This window comes from Triticum urartu, chromosome 1 (assembly GCF_003073215.2).
Source record: "Triticum urartu cultivar G1812 chromosome 1, Tu2.1, whole genome shotgun sequence".
Taxonomy (NCBI): domain Eukaryota; kingdom Viridiplantae; phylum Streptophyta; class Magnoliopsida; order Poales; family Poaceae; genus Triticum; species Triticum urartu.
The window spans coordinates 125282312-125299457 of NC_053022.1; positions in this window are offsets into that span (position 1 = coordinate 125282312).

The following is a 17146-nucleotide window of genomic DNA, read 5'->3' on the forward strand; positions in this document are numbered from 1 at the left end:
TAAAGCCGAACACCAACCCATACTACCTCGCCGTAAAGGTAGAGACATAACAGCTCGGGGACACACATATGACCTGCGGCAGGACCTGAAGAATAGAGCTGGTCTGACCAGGTCGATCTATAGATCGCGGCGGCGTGCCCCGACGCACGACGATGGCTATCAAGCCAAACATGACAAGCATAATCACGCTTGGGCCGAAAGCCGCAGACGGACTCCATTCGAACTACGTCACGACCTGGCCCGATATAGAGGTGCCGCACACCCCCTCTGCTTTACTGATGAAGTAATGGAGCATGAATTCCCAGAAGGGTTCAAACCTATGAATATCGAATCGTATGATGGAACAACAGATCCCGCTGTGTGGATTGAGGATTTTCTTCTCCATATTCATATGGTTCGCGGTGATGATCTTCATGCCATCAAATATCTCCCACTAAAATTAAAGGGACCAGCCCGGCACTGGTTAAACAGCCTCCCAGAAAACTCTATTGGCACCTGGGAAGACCTGGAAGACGCCTTTCGCGACAACTTCCAAGGTACATATGTCCGGCCTCCGGATGCCGATGACCTCAGTCACATCATCCAGCAGCCCGGAGATTCTGCCAGGAAGCTCTGGACTAGGTTCTTAATTAAAAAGAACCAAATCATCGACTGTCCGGACGTTGAAGCCCTAGCGGCTTTCAAACATAGTGTCTGAGATGAATGGCTGGCCCGTCACCTCGGCCAAGAAAAACCAAAGTCTATGGCAGCTCTTACCGCACTGATGACTCGCTTCTGTGTGGGAGAAGACAGTCGGTTGGCCCGCCAAAACAATAGCACCAACGATCCTGGCACCTCCGAGGCCAGGGATGGCAATGGCAAGCCTCGACGCAATAAAAAAAGCATCAAAACAATAATGTAGGAACCCAAGACACGGCGGTCAACACCGGCTTCAGTGGTTCCAAATCCAGTCAACGGAAGAAGCCATTCGAGGCAAACAAAGATGGCCCATCCAGTTAGACAGGATACTAGATCGGCCCTACCAAATTCATGGCAACCTTGACAAACCCGCCAACCATACCAACAGAAATTGTTGGGTTTTCAAACAAGCAGGCAAGCTCAACGCCGAACCCAAAGGGAAGGGGCCGCCTAGTGATAGCGAAGACGAGGAGACTCGTCAGCCAAACACCGAGGGACAAAAGCAATTTCCCCCGAAGTAAAAACAGTAAACATGATATCTGTGACGCATATCCCTACGAGGGAGCGCAAGCGCGTACCATGAGATGATTATGCCATAAAGCTGGTTGTACCAAAATTTAACCCATGGGCAGCCTATCCGATCACTTTTGATTGCAATGACCACCCAACAGGTATCCGTCACAAGGGTTCGACAGCTTTGGTCCTCGACCCAATCATTGATGGATTCCATCTGACACGAGTCCTTTTGGACGGCGGCAGTAGCCTTAATTTGCTCTATCAAGACACTGTTCGCAAAATGGGCATTGATCCCTCAAGGATCAAGCCCACCACAACTGCCTTGAAAGGTGTAATACCTGGCGAAGAAGCTCACTGTACGGGCTCAATCTCGCTGGAAGTCGTCTTCAGTTCGCCAGACAAGTCCCGAAGCGAAGCATTGATCTTCAATATTGTTCCGTTTTGCAGTGGATACCATGCACTACTTGGGCGGACAGAGTTCGCTCGTTTCAATGCGGTCCCACACTATGCCTATCTAAAGCTTAAGATGCCCGGTCCATGCGGTGTCATAATGATCAATGGAAACACGGAACACCTCCTCCGTTCCAAGGAGTATACCACGACCATCATAGCCGAAGTACAAAGCGGACTCGTTAAACCACATAACTTATCGACCATTAAGCCACCGGCCTCTACTGCACAAGACCGGTCAATTTTCGAGCTGGATTAGCAGTTCCACATCCGTCGTTCGCCGCATATGCCCATGAAGTTCGCATCGCGCATGCATAATTATGCACTTAAAATACCTTGGTCGTCGGCGGAGGCACAATGCAGACAGACCTACAGCACGGTTTGTCCTCCTACAACTTTTCTCCCTTTTTAAATTATTTCTTATCTTTTGTCACAAATGAATCAAAACCTGCTTGTCCTATGGACCTGCAAGGACTCTTTCGGAGCCCAGTCTCGTCCAGGCAACCAAAGATTGCTCCTTTTAAGGAATCCTCTTTGCTGGCAAAGGCAGCGCAGACGTGCGACAGGAGGTCCAAAAGATTTTTGTAGACCAAACACTCTATTTAAAACCTGGATATAGCCTTTTTCCTCAGCCTTCGACCCCTGGCATGTAAAATGACCCGGGTAGAGGTGTTATAATCTGTAAGACTGCGCTCGACGTATCAATCAAATTCCAGTGGACATAATCCATCTCCAGTACTTATTTTTTCATAGAACTGTATTTTACCTTTTCGGTGGTTTCACATATACACCTCGGCACTAATCGGCAGGGGCTCGATACGGCAACATATTAAATTGCCAGCAAGTCTGAACAACTCTACAGCATACTTCGGCATCACGAGTTTTGGCATTATATGTGTAACGCCCTCGATGTGACTATATCTCTCACGTGTCGAGGCACGACTTAGAGGCATAATCGCATTGAAGGCATATGTCGCAAGTTAGGCAATCTTCACAACATCCCATGTAATATAAATAATAAAGGGGAGATAACATAGTTGGCTTACACTCGCCACGTCAAACAAGTACATAAATAACATTACATCATCCAAACACTCATGGCCCGACTACGGCACCAAAATAAAAGAGAACCCAACATGCGACACGGTCCCAATCACCCCCAACAGGGCACCACTACTGATCATCGGGAAAAGAAACATAGTAATGCTGAGAGTCTTCGTCGAACTCCCACTTGAGCTCATACGCGTCTGCTGGAGCGGAATCATCAGGCCCTGCATGTGGTGTAATAGTAATCTGTGAGCCACAGGGACTCAGCAATCTCGCACCCTCGCGATCAAGACTATTTAAGCTTATAGGTAAGGCAAGGTAAATATATGTGGAGCTGCAGCAAGTGACTAGCAAATATGGTGGCTAACTTATTCGCAGAAGAGAGCGAGAAGAGGAGGCAAAGCACGAGAGAGAAACTAGAGAGCAACCTGCGCAAACATTACTCCAACACCCTGTCCACTTCCCGGACTCCGCCGAGAAGAGACCATCACGGTGACACACTCAGTTGATTCATTTTAATTAATTAAGGTTCAAGTTATCTACAACCGGACATTAACAAATTCCCATCTTCCCATAACCGTGGGCACGGATTTCGAAAGTTCAAATCCCTGAAGGGGAGTCCCAACTTAGCCCATGACAAGCTCTCATGGTCAACGAAGGAATAGACCTCCTCCCAAGACGTTCCGATCAGACTCGGTATCTCGGTTATTTAAGACACTTCGACAGGTTAAAACAAGACCAGCAACACCGCCCGAATGTGCCGACAAATCCCGATAGGAGCTGCACATATCTCTTTCTCAGGGCACACTCAGATTGTCCAAACTTCCGGTAGGCCAGCCCAGAGTTGCCCCTGGTAGCCACCGGCGGCTGACGGTTTGGACCAACACTCAGAGGAGCACTGGCCCGGGGGGGTTAAAATAATGATGACCCTTGAGTCTGCAGAACCCAAGGGAAAGAAAAGGCTAGGTGGCAAATGGTAAAACCAAGGTTGGGCATTGCTGGAAAAGCTTTAAACAAGGCGAACTATCAAGGGGTTCCCATTATAACCCAACCGCGTAAGGAACGCGAAATCCGGGAACATAACACCGATATGACGGAAACTAGGGTGGCAACAGTGGAACAAAACACTAGGCGAGAGGCCGAGCCTTCCACCCTTTACCAAGTATATAGATGCATTAAGATAACATAGCTATATAATGATATCCCAACAAGTAAATAAATGTTCCAACAAGGAACGGCCTTCAAACTTCACCTGCAACTAGCAACGCTATAAGAGGGGCTGAGCAAAGCGGTAACATAGCCAATCAACGATTTGCTAAGACAAGGTAGGTTAGAGGTTTGACATGGCAATTTGGGAGCCTTGAAAGCAAGTGGTAGGCATCGTAGCATTGGCATAGCAAAAGAGCGAGCAAAACTAGCATAGCAAAGATAGTAGTGATTTCGAGGGTATGATCATCTAGTATGCACAGTTGTCAGAGTTAACTGAATCCTCGAAAGCAAACTCAACGGGCTCCTCGTTAGCGAACTCGTCTCCTGGATCTATCCAAACAAGACAAACAAGCAACAAGGACACCATCAACCACGTGCAAGGATCAAGCAATATGATGCAATGATGATATGCTATGCGGGATGCGATGCGGGATGCAAAACGCAAGATATGACAGGAAATACAAGAACTTGGCCTCAACTTGGAAATCCAAGTATGCCACTGGAAAGATGAGATGAAATCACTTGAAAACGATATAAAGAATGCCGGAATCGGAGTTACGGTTTGGAAATGGCAAGTGATTCAAATATGACACCGGTCTGTGATTTACAGCAAGTAGGCATCTAAATGCAATGAGATGAACATGCTACAGCACCCAAAAAAGATGACAAAATACATGGCAGGGATGCATTCAAGATGCTTAACAAAAGTCTAGCACTGAGCTACGGCCAATTCATCCATTAACAGGTTCAAACAAGCATGGCAAAAATGCGTATGGCAAACAGATCTCAGACTTAGTGAAATTAACACTTGTCTGGAATTTCAGATCAGGTAGCTCTCTTCGGAGCAAAAAAACTACATGCTACAGGACCTGAACATGGCAAAGTAAAACATGGCATGGAGATACTCAAATAGCTTAACAAAAGTCCCTTAGTGACCTTGAGACAAAAGGGATCGAAAAATATACTAACAAGCACGTGAACATCGCAAAAACACAATCAGTTTTCAGACTTAGTGAAAACTGGCACATGCTGAAACAGATATCAAGTAGGCATGTTCACGAGCTCGATGCACTCACTACGGTGCAAGTCATGACAAGACAAGCATACACCCATCAAGAATACACAAAATGCAAGCTAGACATGGCAAGAACAATAGCATAGCATGCACGGATCAACTACAACATCATCGGCAAAATTGCAAACAAGTTGACAATCTGCCCAGATTCACAAAGTAGCAAATGTAGAGCTCGATTGACTCAAGTTAGGGTGCTCCATAATTGCAAACAAAGGCATGGATGGATAGAGCACTACAAGATTAATAAAACTCCCTTACTGATCATCCTCAAAAGAGGCACGGATCACTAGGAAACAACATGAACATATGGCCATATGAGATAAACAGATCAAGGACTTAGTGGAATTACAAAGTCCCTGAAAACATAATTACTAAGTGCACCACTTTGCAAGCTTGCACTAGTAACCACACACATCACAAAAATACATGGGTTGCACCTCTAGAAAAGATGACAAAACCCTTAACAAAACATATGTAGAACATCAGGGCATATCATGCACACATTAATCATGGCAAAAATGACAAAAAGCTAAATAGAGCAGCAGATCTGACAAATAACTCAAGTAGCCCTCTTCTAACAGCATTTCGGGCATCAAGATGAACTCAAATGAAAATGATGCAATGGAATGAAATGATGTACCCTCTGAGATGAACATTTTGATATGCCATATGCATGAATCGGAGCTACGGATGCAAAGTTACGGGGCTGCGAACAAGAGCACTTGGATCTGGAAATTCAAGGACTTAGACGAAAATTCAACCTCCCAGATCTAGGGTTTCGCGGCACACAACCCGAGGCGGCGGCGCGCGCACTGTAGCAGCTCGCCGGAAATGGAGCGGTGGTGGCCGGATCTTGGCGAGGGGAGGAGGAGGCGGCCGGATCTCGCCGGATCCAGGCCGGGCGACGGTGCGCGGCGAGGCGGCGGCGGCAGGGCGGCGCGGCGCGGTGCGGGCGAGCAGCGGAGCGGCTCGGGCGGCGGCCACCGGAGCGGCTCGGCGGCGGAGGGAGTCCGGCGGGCGGCCGGCAACGGGGACGAAGGCTCCAGGCAGCGGCGCGGGTCAGCGGGCCGCGGGGGCCCCTCGCGGGCCTCCTGGGCCGGCGGCGGTGGTGAAGTGGGGCGGGCGGCGCGGCGAATGGCAACACGCCATGTGGCGGCGGTGGGGCGGATGCTGTCCGGTCCGCTCCGGACACGTCCGGAGGCGGCGGTGGATGAATCTAGGGTTAGGGGGGAAGAGTGGAACCGCGAATATTTTGAGGGGGACCTATTTATAGGCATAGAGGGAGCTAGGAGAGTCCAAATGAGGTGCGGTTTGCGGCCACGCGATCGTGATCGAACGCTCTAGATGATGGAGAAGGCTTAGGTGGGTTTTGGGCCAAATTGGAGGGGTGTTGGGCTGAAACACACACGAGGCCTTTTCGGTCCCTCGGTTAACCGTTGGAGTATCAAACGAAGACCAAATGGTACGAAACTTGACAGGCAGTCTACCGGTAGTAAACCAAGGCCGCTTGGCAAGTCTCGGTCCAATCCGGAAATGTTTAATCCCCACACACGAAAGAAAGCTAGAAATGACCACCGGAGGAGAGCGAAGCGCCGGAATACAAAGCGGACAACGGGGAAAATGCTCAAATGCATGAGACAAACACGTATGCAAATGCAATGCACATGATGACATGATATGAGATGCATGACAACGACAACAACACATGGAGACAAAGACCTGAACCCGAGAATATAAATTAACTTAACGCCGGAAAAGGCAAGAGTTGGAGTACAAATTGGGAAAGTTACATCCGGGGTGTTACAATATGCATCAGCTCTGAATCATGTCTTTGGTCAATAGTTGGGTTGCCCGGCTCCTGTGCTTACTACCTTACGTTCAGCTGTATCGGCTAGGGTAGTAAAGGGAGAACTACTGCGATTGTGTTTCCGGTTCACCTGGTTAAGCACCTCACTAGAGAAAGCCAAAAACTGACTGTTATGATGCGACGAGAGCTGGTCAACCACTCAATGACTTATTAAAATCTTTTGCGATTTCTTCCGTATAACATGAAGGACCGTTTCCCGGTCACCTATGTAGCGCAGCCGTATTCGGATAACCGCGTACATACAAGGGGCTATATCGTAGACCCACCATCAAACTCCTATGGCTAAGTGAAGGTGTTAAAGCCCTATAGTTCGATTGCCTAGTTCGCCGCACTGACACCTCCTTCACGGACCAAGACATTGGGTCAAGTGTAGTCAGTTGCTATTCCGAACACCCCCGCATTATATGCGAAGGGGCTGAAGCCGACGACTGGTAAACCTTCAGATTATAAAAAACGGCCGCACATGAGGAAATGCCTTTCAGGCAAAAGGCATAAATATAACATAGCCTTAATATATCATAATATTGTTATCACAATTCCGATACATTCACTCGAACATAATACTCTTCGAGAACTGACCCTCTATCAAGCGGGCACCCTCTAGGACATCTTCAAAATAATGCTCTGACGTGCGATGGTCCTTGCCCTCGGGTGGACTGTTTGCTGCAACATCGGCGGCATTCATTTTCGCCCAGTACGTCTTGGTGCGGGCAAACACCAGTGCACCTTCAATGCACGCCGACTGTTTTACGGCGGCGATACGCGGCACCGCATCAACAAGTCGCTACACGAAACCGAAATAACTGTTCGGAATTGGCTCAGTTGGTCACAGCCGGACCACGACTTCCTTCATGGAAGCTCCGGATACCTTGTGGATCTCGGCCCACTGGGCCATTTGTTCGTTCAGCAACACACGCTTTGGCACATTGAACTGTGACCAGAAGAGCTTCTCCACTGCATGTCCGTCTTGCGCTTGATAAAACTATGCCGCATTGGCGACACTCTTCGGCGGGTCCAAGAATGATTCTGGAGAACTCCACAATTGATCAAGCAGGGCATACTTCGGGTCGCAGAATTTAGTCTGTAATAGAAAGGGCTTACCAGCCGCTTTCTCCCCATCTTGCTGGATCTCCTCCCGAGCCGCTCTAGACTCGGACCGTGCCTCTCGCGCCTCTTGTAAAGACTTGTTGAGTTCGGATGCCTTGGATTTGTTATCCTTCTCGAGTGATTCGCATTGGCTTGTGGCATCCTTCAGCTCTCGTGCTATGGTAGATATTCTCTCCTCGCACTGGCGTTGAGCGGCTTGTTCGGCCTTTAACTCAGCAGCTGCCTTCTTGATAACCGCATTGCTCACTCTGGCTTGCTCCTTGGCCCAGGCAAGTTCAGCCCGAAGGGTCTCAACCGCAGTAGCACCATCTGTAATTATGCATGTCCCAGTATAGAATTTTCAGCTTTGTGCTAATATTAGTATACATGCATAAGACGACGGCCCCAAAACATAGCTTGTGCCTCGTCGAGCCGCTTGTTGATAAGAGTAATGTCCTCATCCGCTGACTCAAGTTTCTGCTTTAAATCTGCAACTTCCGCAGCATGGGCAGTCGTCGTTGACATACCAGCCTATTTTCAAATTAATCATGACATTTCTTGAGCATACCTTTTTGATCCTCTGATCGCCTCCCTATGGAGGCCGACCAGAGTCTCAGGGGCTACTACCTATACACAGGCACATTCTGCATGTAAAGAGCGATTAAGATATTACATTACATACCTCAAAGCCTCTTAGCAGGCCCGTGAAGGCTTCATTCAATCCATTTATTGTGGACAGAATCCTCTCAACTACCATACCCATTAAGGTACGATGTTCCTCTAAGATGGACGCATTCTGCAACATGCCCATTAATGTATCCGGCGTCTCCGGACTCCTGGAAGCAGCTGCAGGAGTACGTACTCCCTTCGAAGCGATATGTTCACTCGACCCTAGAGTCGTCTTCGGCTGTAAACCGGATAGTCCGGGGCCTTTATTGTTGGTCCCCGTAGGGGTTGCACACCCCTGACCCTGGACGACCGAAGTATCACCTTCGGGCGGTGTCTTCACTACCCCTCGTGCCACTTGATGATCGGGGGAGACCCTCCGGGATGACACCTTGAAGTCGTCCGCCCTAAGGGGCGAGGAAGCATGTGGAGGCATCTCGCTTTCCATAATCTCCGGAAGCAGGCACTACAAAAAAAGACACATCCGTGACATTTTGGGCTGAATGAATTTTTTTTGTCATACATATGACACTTCTATGGCGATAACTGTGACAAGACCCGGTATCATCATAGATGTGGTGGGCTCCTACTTCTATGACAAAAAATGGGCTTTTCGTCCTGAGCGGGCCGGAGACGCAGCTGCATGACATTCTTTGGGCCGTCCATGACGGAAAAAACCGTGGTAGAAGCGAGGGGGAGGAAATTTTTGGGGAGTTCCCGGTTACGGTGGGAGGTCGGGGGCCGAGCGATGCGCGTTTCTCTCGTACACGTACGCGCGTGTGTGCGAGGCGTTGGTTCTAACTGAACCCGAGCGAGGCGTTGGGCTCTAACTGAACCCGAGCGATTGCATTGCAGGCTACACGTTACTAAACCCGAGCGATCGATCGATGGCTGTTAACTGAACCGATCGAGTGATTCCTTCGCTACTGCTGCTAACTGAAGCCGATCGATGGGATGAACAGTGAGCGTTGCGGGGGGGTTTGGTTGAACAGTGAGCGGTGGCGTTGCCTCTGGATGAATAGGACCCCATGGTGTGGTGGAGGGCTGGATGAACAGTAGACGATGGAGGGGTGCCCGTGGAGGGGTGGATGAACAGGACCCCATGCTGTGGAGGGCTGAATGAACAGTAGACGGTGGAGGGGTGCCCATGGAGGGGTGGTTGAACAGGACCCCGTGGTGTGGTGGGCTGGATGAACAGTAGATGGTGGAGGGGTGGTTGAACAGGACCCCGTGGTGTGGAGGGCTGGATGAACAGTAGACGGTGGAGGGGTGGTTGAACAGTAGCCGGTGGAGTAGCGCGCGATGGAGGCTGGATGAACAGGAGCCCGTGAAGGCTGGATGAACAGGAGCCCGTGGAGGCTGGATGAACAGGAGCCCATGGAGGCTGGAGGAGGTCGTCGGTGGAGATGAACAGTATCCCGTGGAGTCCCGTTTTGCGGTACGCCACACCCCTCCTGATGAACATGACCCCCGTTTCGACCGTAGCGCTCCAACACAAGTTCATTTCCTCCGTTTTGCGGTACGCCACACCCCTCCTGATGAACAGGACCCCCGTTTCGACCGTAGGAGGTCCGTTTCCTCCGTTTTGCGGTACGCCACACCCATCCCGATCAACAGGACCCCCGTTTCGACTGTAGGAGGTCCGTTTCCTCCGTTTTGCGGTACGCCACACCCCTCCCGATGAACAGGATCCCGTTTCGAATGTGGCCGGTCCAACAAAAGGCCATTTCCTCCGTTCTGTGGTACGCCAGGCCTCATTTCCATCGCCTGTTCCATCCAAGCCCTCCTGATGAACACGACGCATTCCGTTGCCTCCCCATGAACACGACGCATTCCGTTGCCTCCCCGTGAACATGACGACGATGTTTTTCTCCGTTCCGACCCAGCCATGTACACGAGCCCTCGCCGTACATATGCGCGAGTAGGCGTTCGAGACCCGGCCTGTATGTACACATACGTGGCCGTATTTTCTTTCTTGCACCCTGACCGTTGTACGTACGTGTACATGCTACGTGCGCGCCTCTACTACGAAACGTGCGCGCCTCTACATCGACCAGTAGATATGTACGTACATGTTCGCGACCAGAATGACAACGCTACGTATGCTTCGACCAGGTGGGTCCCGACTGTCAGGCACTTCCTTGCGTGCGAAGATGTAGCTGGTGGGTCCCAGCAGTCAGGGGGGCGAATCATTTTGTTTTTTTTGCCTGGACGCACTTCCTTGCGTGCGAAGGTGTAGCTGGTGGGTCCCAGCAGTCAGGGGGGAAACGTTTTTTCGCGAAATACGGTGGCCTGTCCGGTGGGTCCCCGCTGTCAGGTGGAGGAATAATTATTTTGCACGTAATAAGGAGGCACTTCCTTGCAGCGGCCGTGGACCCAGCTGTCAGCCTCTCCACATACAGTCCACGTCCAATGGAAGTCATTCCTTGACCACGTTGACCACGCCGCGCCGAGAGCACCAGGGCGGTGGACGATGGTGAGGCCTAGGAAGGGGACGACAGGGAGCCGGGGAAGACGCGGCAGTGGAAGCCCGCGCGGAGAGGAGTACGAGGGTTCACTGGTTCGGCTGCGGTGTGAGGCTGCCGTCGCCGCAGGGCCTGGCCAGCGGTGGGAATAGTAGGGGGAGGTGAGGACTCCGCGGCAGCACAGCCGGCCACGGGAGGCAGGAGCATGCGGCACGACCGGCACTGATTTGGGCGGCTGGAGCAAGAAGACCAGAGGTTGAAGAAGCACTACGGCCGTTGGATGGACATCGTACGGTCACTGGAGCTAGAATCATTCATATTGACTAAAATTGACAAAGGCTCCCGTCCCAGTCAACTTAGTAGGCCCACAAGTCAGCCTCCCACCATGGTGGGTCCCGGCTAGCAGGGGGAGTATTCATTTTTTTGTGCGTAATAAGGAGGCACTTCTGGTGGGTCTGAGCTGACAGCGGGGGGAACGTTTTTTTGTGAAATACGCTGGCCCGTCTGGTGGGTCCGAGCAGTCAGGGGGGAAACGTTTTTTCGCGAAATAAGGTGGCCCGTTCGGTGGGTCCCTACTGTAAGGTGGAGGAATTCCTTGCGGCCGCCTGGACCCAGCTGTCAGCCTCTCCACGTACAGTACTCTTCTGATGGAAGTCGGTCATTGACCACGTTGATGACGCCGCGCCGAGAGCACCAGGGCGGTGGTCTGGACGACGGCGAGGCCTAGGAAGGGGACGACGCGGAGCCGGGGAAGACGCAGCAGTGGAAGCCCGCATGGAGAGGAATACGAGGGTTCACTGGTTCGGCTGCGGTGTGAGGCTGCCGTCGCCGTAGAATAACAGGGGGTGTGGGTGAGTGGAGGGATGGCCTGGCCAGCGGTGGGAGTAGTATGGGGGCGGTGAGGCCTCCGCACCAGCACAGCCGGCCACGGGAGGCAGGAGCAGGCGGCACGACCGGCACTGCTTTGGGCGGCTGGACCAAGAAGACCAGAGGTTGAAGAAGCACTACGGCCGTTGGATGGACATCGTACGGTCACTGAAGCTAGAAACGTTTATTATTGACTAAGTTGACAAAGCCCTTGGTACGCTCCAACTTAGTAGGCCCACAGGTCAGCCTCCGAAATGGTGCAACCTAGATGTCAGGGGGAGGAATCATTTTTTGGGCGGCCGAATCTAAGAATATCAGAGATTGAAGAAGAAGCACGACATCCGTTGGATAGACATCCAACGGCCACTGCTGCTAGAACCGTGTGTTGACTATAATACGTTGGCAAAGCCTTGCATACGCGTCAACTTATTTTTTTAGGGGACGCGTCACTCAGTAGGCCCACAAGTGTGTGGCAGAGAACTTATAGCCGATTTGCGTTTTGTAAGAATGTACATCCCATTTTGGAATTCTAATGGAATTTACAACAGCCCATTTATAGTTTGTTAAAAGTACAGCCCATTTTCTAGCTAGGACAATGATTAATAATTTCAACCAACCGTTGAAGATAGAATTCAATAAAATTTCCCACATTTTGATGGGCTCCGAAATATTTTTATCCCGAAATTTCTAGTCAGATTAAATATAAATTTGTATTACGTAAAATCCAACGAAACATTGCACGCGCAACAATGAAAATTTAAGATTTTCAAAATCCATAAATAATATTTTATAAACTAATTTCGTGTTTGGTGCTTTTTTTTATAGTTACAGCCCAGTTTTTATAATTACATCCCATTTATTATTTTTAAAGCCCATTTTCTTGTTAAGCCTAATGCATCCCTCCTAGGAAAGATTTGCAGCCCAGCGGGGCGGAGAATAACAAGTTCACCTTGCCTGGGTATTCCTCAAAAAGACGTATAGCTGGGCTAGCCATTTTCATCTTGAAAAAATTAGTATCTGGGCTGGATATCTGGCCTGGGCTAGACGGGCCACAGCCCGCCTAGTTATTACCCTGCTCTCCTCTGAACAACAACGAAATCATCGCCAAGAAAAACTCTGCAGTGCTCACGCCTCAAAAACACAAATACTGCTCGAGCTGCTTGGTCCCAGCTGTCGGCCGCACCTTGTGCAATTCTCTCGTTTATATTGACTACATAGGTTGACAATTGTGTGGGACCATGATGTCAGGAAACCAGGAGAAAGCAAAAAAATATAGTTGTACATAATAAGGAGGCACTTGCGTACGTACAGCTATGGCCCTAGTGGGTCCCTAGTATCATCCAGTCAAAATAAAGTCATCTCCTGAATCCTCATGTTCGTTGACGATGTTAACAATGCTCGGTGCCACGGCGAGCACAACAACTCGAAGGACAACGGAGAGGGCCTCACGGGCCCTACGGATGGTCTGATACAGCGCCCGCTACTCATTCAGGAAGCCAGGATCATCGGACACCTATGAGCACCTTCGAGAAACTGAGACGACATGAAACGGTAAGGCCGCGCTTGGGAGCTCTGGTTTATTTCAAACCCGTATTAACATACAAGTGTAATTTACTCGTCATCGAAAACAACGCGTAAAATACATGCGTAATGAAACCGAGGGCCCGAGGTCTGTAAGTAAAACCGGTGGGTTACGCGTGTAATTTGAGAGACCAGTGTATATTTTACGAGCACTGCTATATGGACGACATTACCAGACGATACATGGACGACGTGCGTATTAGGCCATCAATGGGCAAGGCTGAAACAACAGCTAACGGCTGGATTAGCAATCGTCTGAGTGTCGTTCAGCGTTTTTATCGTGTGTCAAGTACTTCCGATATTTTACTAGTCAAAATCTACCAACCAAGCGCCTTCGCCCAAGACCATCTGCTTTAATTTACAAGCGGTAGTTTTACAAGCGGTTTTGGTTGGAAAACGACGATCCAATCACGGCCTAATATCATGAGTTGGTCGGAAGATCATATGGTTTCACGTCTAATCTACCCAACTTGTCGTATAGGCTATGAATGAAACATCAGACAATGAACTTCTTAAGCACGGAAACAATAGAAGAGGATGATCTTCTTAACAAGCAAATCACTGGCATTAGATCGACATGCAAAACAATACGAAGCATTATTCTCAGGAGGCACGGTGAACAACTCATGATGCCGCATGCCACAACATTCCAAGCTCAACTTTGCAATCAAACACAAGGCATGGCATTACATAGACAATATTCAGAACAAACTCTTAACACAGGAATATCTCAACAGAGTAACTATTTACTTCTAAACTGAACACAAGAATAGGAAAAAACACTCGACGCTGCTCACAGCAAAGGCGTCCCACTCAAAAATATCAAATGCATGTCTTCTGGCTAACATCAATGAGCAAATTTTGACAAGGTTTTCCAATTCCAATATATTAAACTAACGTCTTCTTGCTAACATCAATGATTAAACTTTGACAAGCTTTTCCCATTCAAAATATGTAATGCCTATGATCATGGATTCCTGTCGCTTCTTGCTAACATCAATGATTAAACTTTGACAAGCTTTTCCCATTCAAAATATGCAATGCCTATGATCGTGGAGTCCTGTCGCTTCTTGTACTTGTTTGGGCACTTCTTGCCCAGGGCACTCCACGTGTTGTTAAATTGCCAATGGTCTCTCCAGACTAGTCATGTCACCGGTGTCTAATATTTATGGCGCCGGCTGTAGCAATGGAGGGATTCGGTGCCAAACTAAGAAAAGGTGAAATTGGCACCTCTTTTGGCCTACATAGTGGAAGGCCTAATACTCTGTAAAGCTTCTCGGTCATTCCTTCTGTAATGTAGCACAAACAATGACTGATTCTTTCTGCAAACTGGAACGACCAACTGGACCCAGTAATGTAGCAGTTTTCCTTGGACACATTGGCTCCTTTTGTGCAGTTGAACTAAAATCGAAGTCGGAATAAAACCAAGCTTTAATTTTGATATCCCTGTAAGCAACAAAAGGTATAAGGGAAACAATTACTGAGAAATAACGGTTGATGACTTGTACTCCCAGAAGAAAAACATCTACTGATCTACCTTATCTTAATGGGAAACAAAGCAGGAGAGTAGCAATTCTCAATCAGTGTGATTCATTCATATTAACTGAGACATTATCTTAACAATGCCTTGTTTCAAGATGTATAAAGAACGAAAAAGCAGAAAAGTATCATTCCTAAAACAATGCGACTGATTCATTTTAACAGAGACATTATCTTAACAATACCTTGGTTAAACATGTAGAAAGAACTACAAAGCAGGATAGTACCATTTGTAAAACACTGTAAGTCTGTAACTGATATATAATAACAGAGACATTATATGAACAATACATTTCTTAAACATGTACTCCGGCCGATCCCTAACAGAAATGGTACTCCTGCCGGTCCCTAACAAGTGTTTGCAGTTTTGAACTAAGATTCAGTTCTAGGGTAGAGTGGGCGCAACAACAGTATGTGCTTCCATCTACTTATAAAGGGGGTGATGCAGAGTTTGTTGTAACAAAGCAACAAGCATCATGTCTGGGTTGGTTCCATTTTTGTTCACTACTTAATGGGAAAAGACAGCAATACAATAGCTTCAATTCAACATTTATTTAAAATAGTACCAATACAAGTAGCACAACATCTCAAAGCACACTGCACAATCATGTGGATGAAGGCCTGTACTGACCTTTCATGAGACCGACAACGATAAAATACGAATTTGCCAACACGAATAGGAAATCCAATCTCGTTTTGTGCAGTTGCAATGAAATCAAGCAAAGTGTTTCGCGTAGTGAAGCAAAATGTCACAATAGCAACAAGTTGAATAGATATCCCTGTATAAACAGAGGCAAAAAAGGAATCAATTACTGGCTAATAAAGGAGGATGAAACATGCGGCCACAAAAATGGTAATCCCGCCAATCCCTAACAAGTGTTTCCGTTTTGAAATAAGATTCAGTAGTTAATTCTGAGAGTGGCATCAATTACTGGCTTATAAAGGGGGTGATGCTGAATTTGTTGTAACAAAGCAACAAGCATCATGTCTGGGTTGGTCCCATTTTTGTTCACTACTTAATGGGAAAAGACAACAATACAATAGCTTCAATTCATCATTTATTTAAAATAGTACCAATACAAGTAGCACAGCATCTCAAAACACACTGCACGATCATGTGGATGAAGGCAAGTACCAACCTGTCATGACGCACACAAGATCACGTACGAATCTGCCAACACGAATAGGAAATCCAATCTCGTTTTGTGCAGTTGCACTGAAATCAAGCAAAGTGTTTCGCGTAGCGAAGCAAAATGTCACAATAGCAACAAGTTGAATAGATATCCCTGTATAAACAGAGGCAAAAAAGGAATCAATTACTGGCTAATAAAGGAGGATGAAACATGCGGCCACAAAAATGGTAATCCCGCCAATCCCTAACAAGTGTTGCAGTTTTGAAATAAGATTCAGTAGTTAATTTTGAGAGTGGCATCAATTACTGGCTTATAAAGGGGGTGATGATGAATTTGTTGTAACAAAGCAACAAGCATCATGTCTGGGTTGGTCCCATTTTTGTTCACTACTTGATGGGAAAAGACAACAATACAATAGCTTCAATTCATCATTTATTTAAAACAGTACCAATACAAGTAGCACAACATCTCAAAGCACACTGCACAATCATGTGGATGAAGGCCTGTACTAACCTTTCATGAGACGACCAACATAAAATACGAATCTACCAACACGAATAGGAAATCCAATCAAGTTTTGTGCAGTTGCACTAAAATCAAGCAAAGTTGCCAATGTGACATTTAAGTTTTCTATAGCAACAAGTTGAATAGATATCCCTATTTTAAGAGGCAAAAAAGAAAACAATTACTGGCCAATAAAGGAGGATGAAACATGTGGCCACAAAAAGAAGCATCTAACTTATCTTGATGGAAAACAAAGTATAGGACAGTAGCATTTCTAAAATGGTTGCATTGATTCATATTAACAGAGAAATTCTTTTAAAATAGATCAGTAGTTAATTCTGAGATTAACAACAGCAAAATAGATGCATGGGACATGCCAGCACCATGTGCATCCACACGTATAAATGGGTGATGCAGAGTATGTAGCCAAGCAGCATATATGCGCTGGTCCCATATTTGTTCT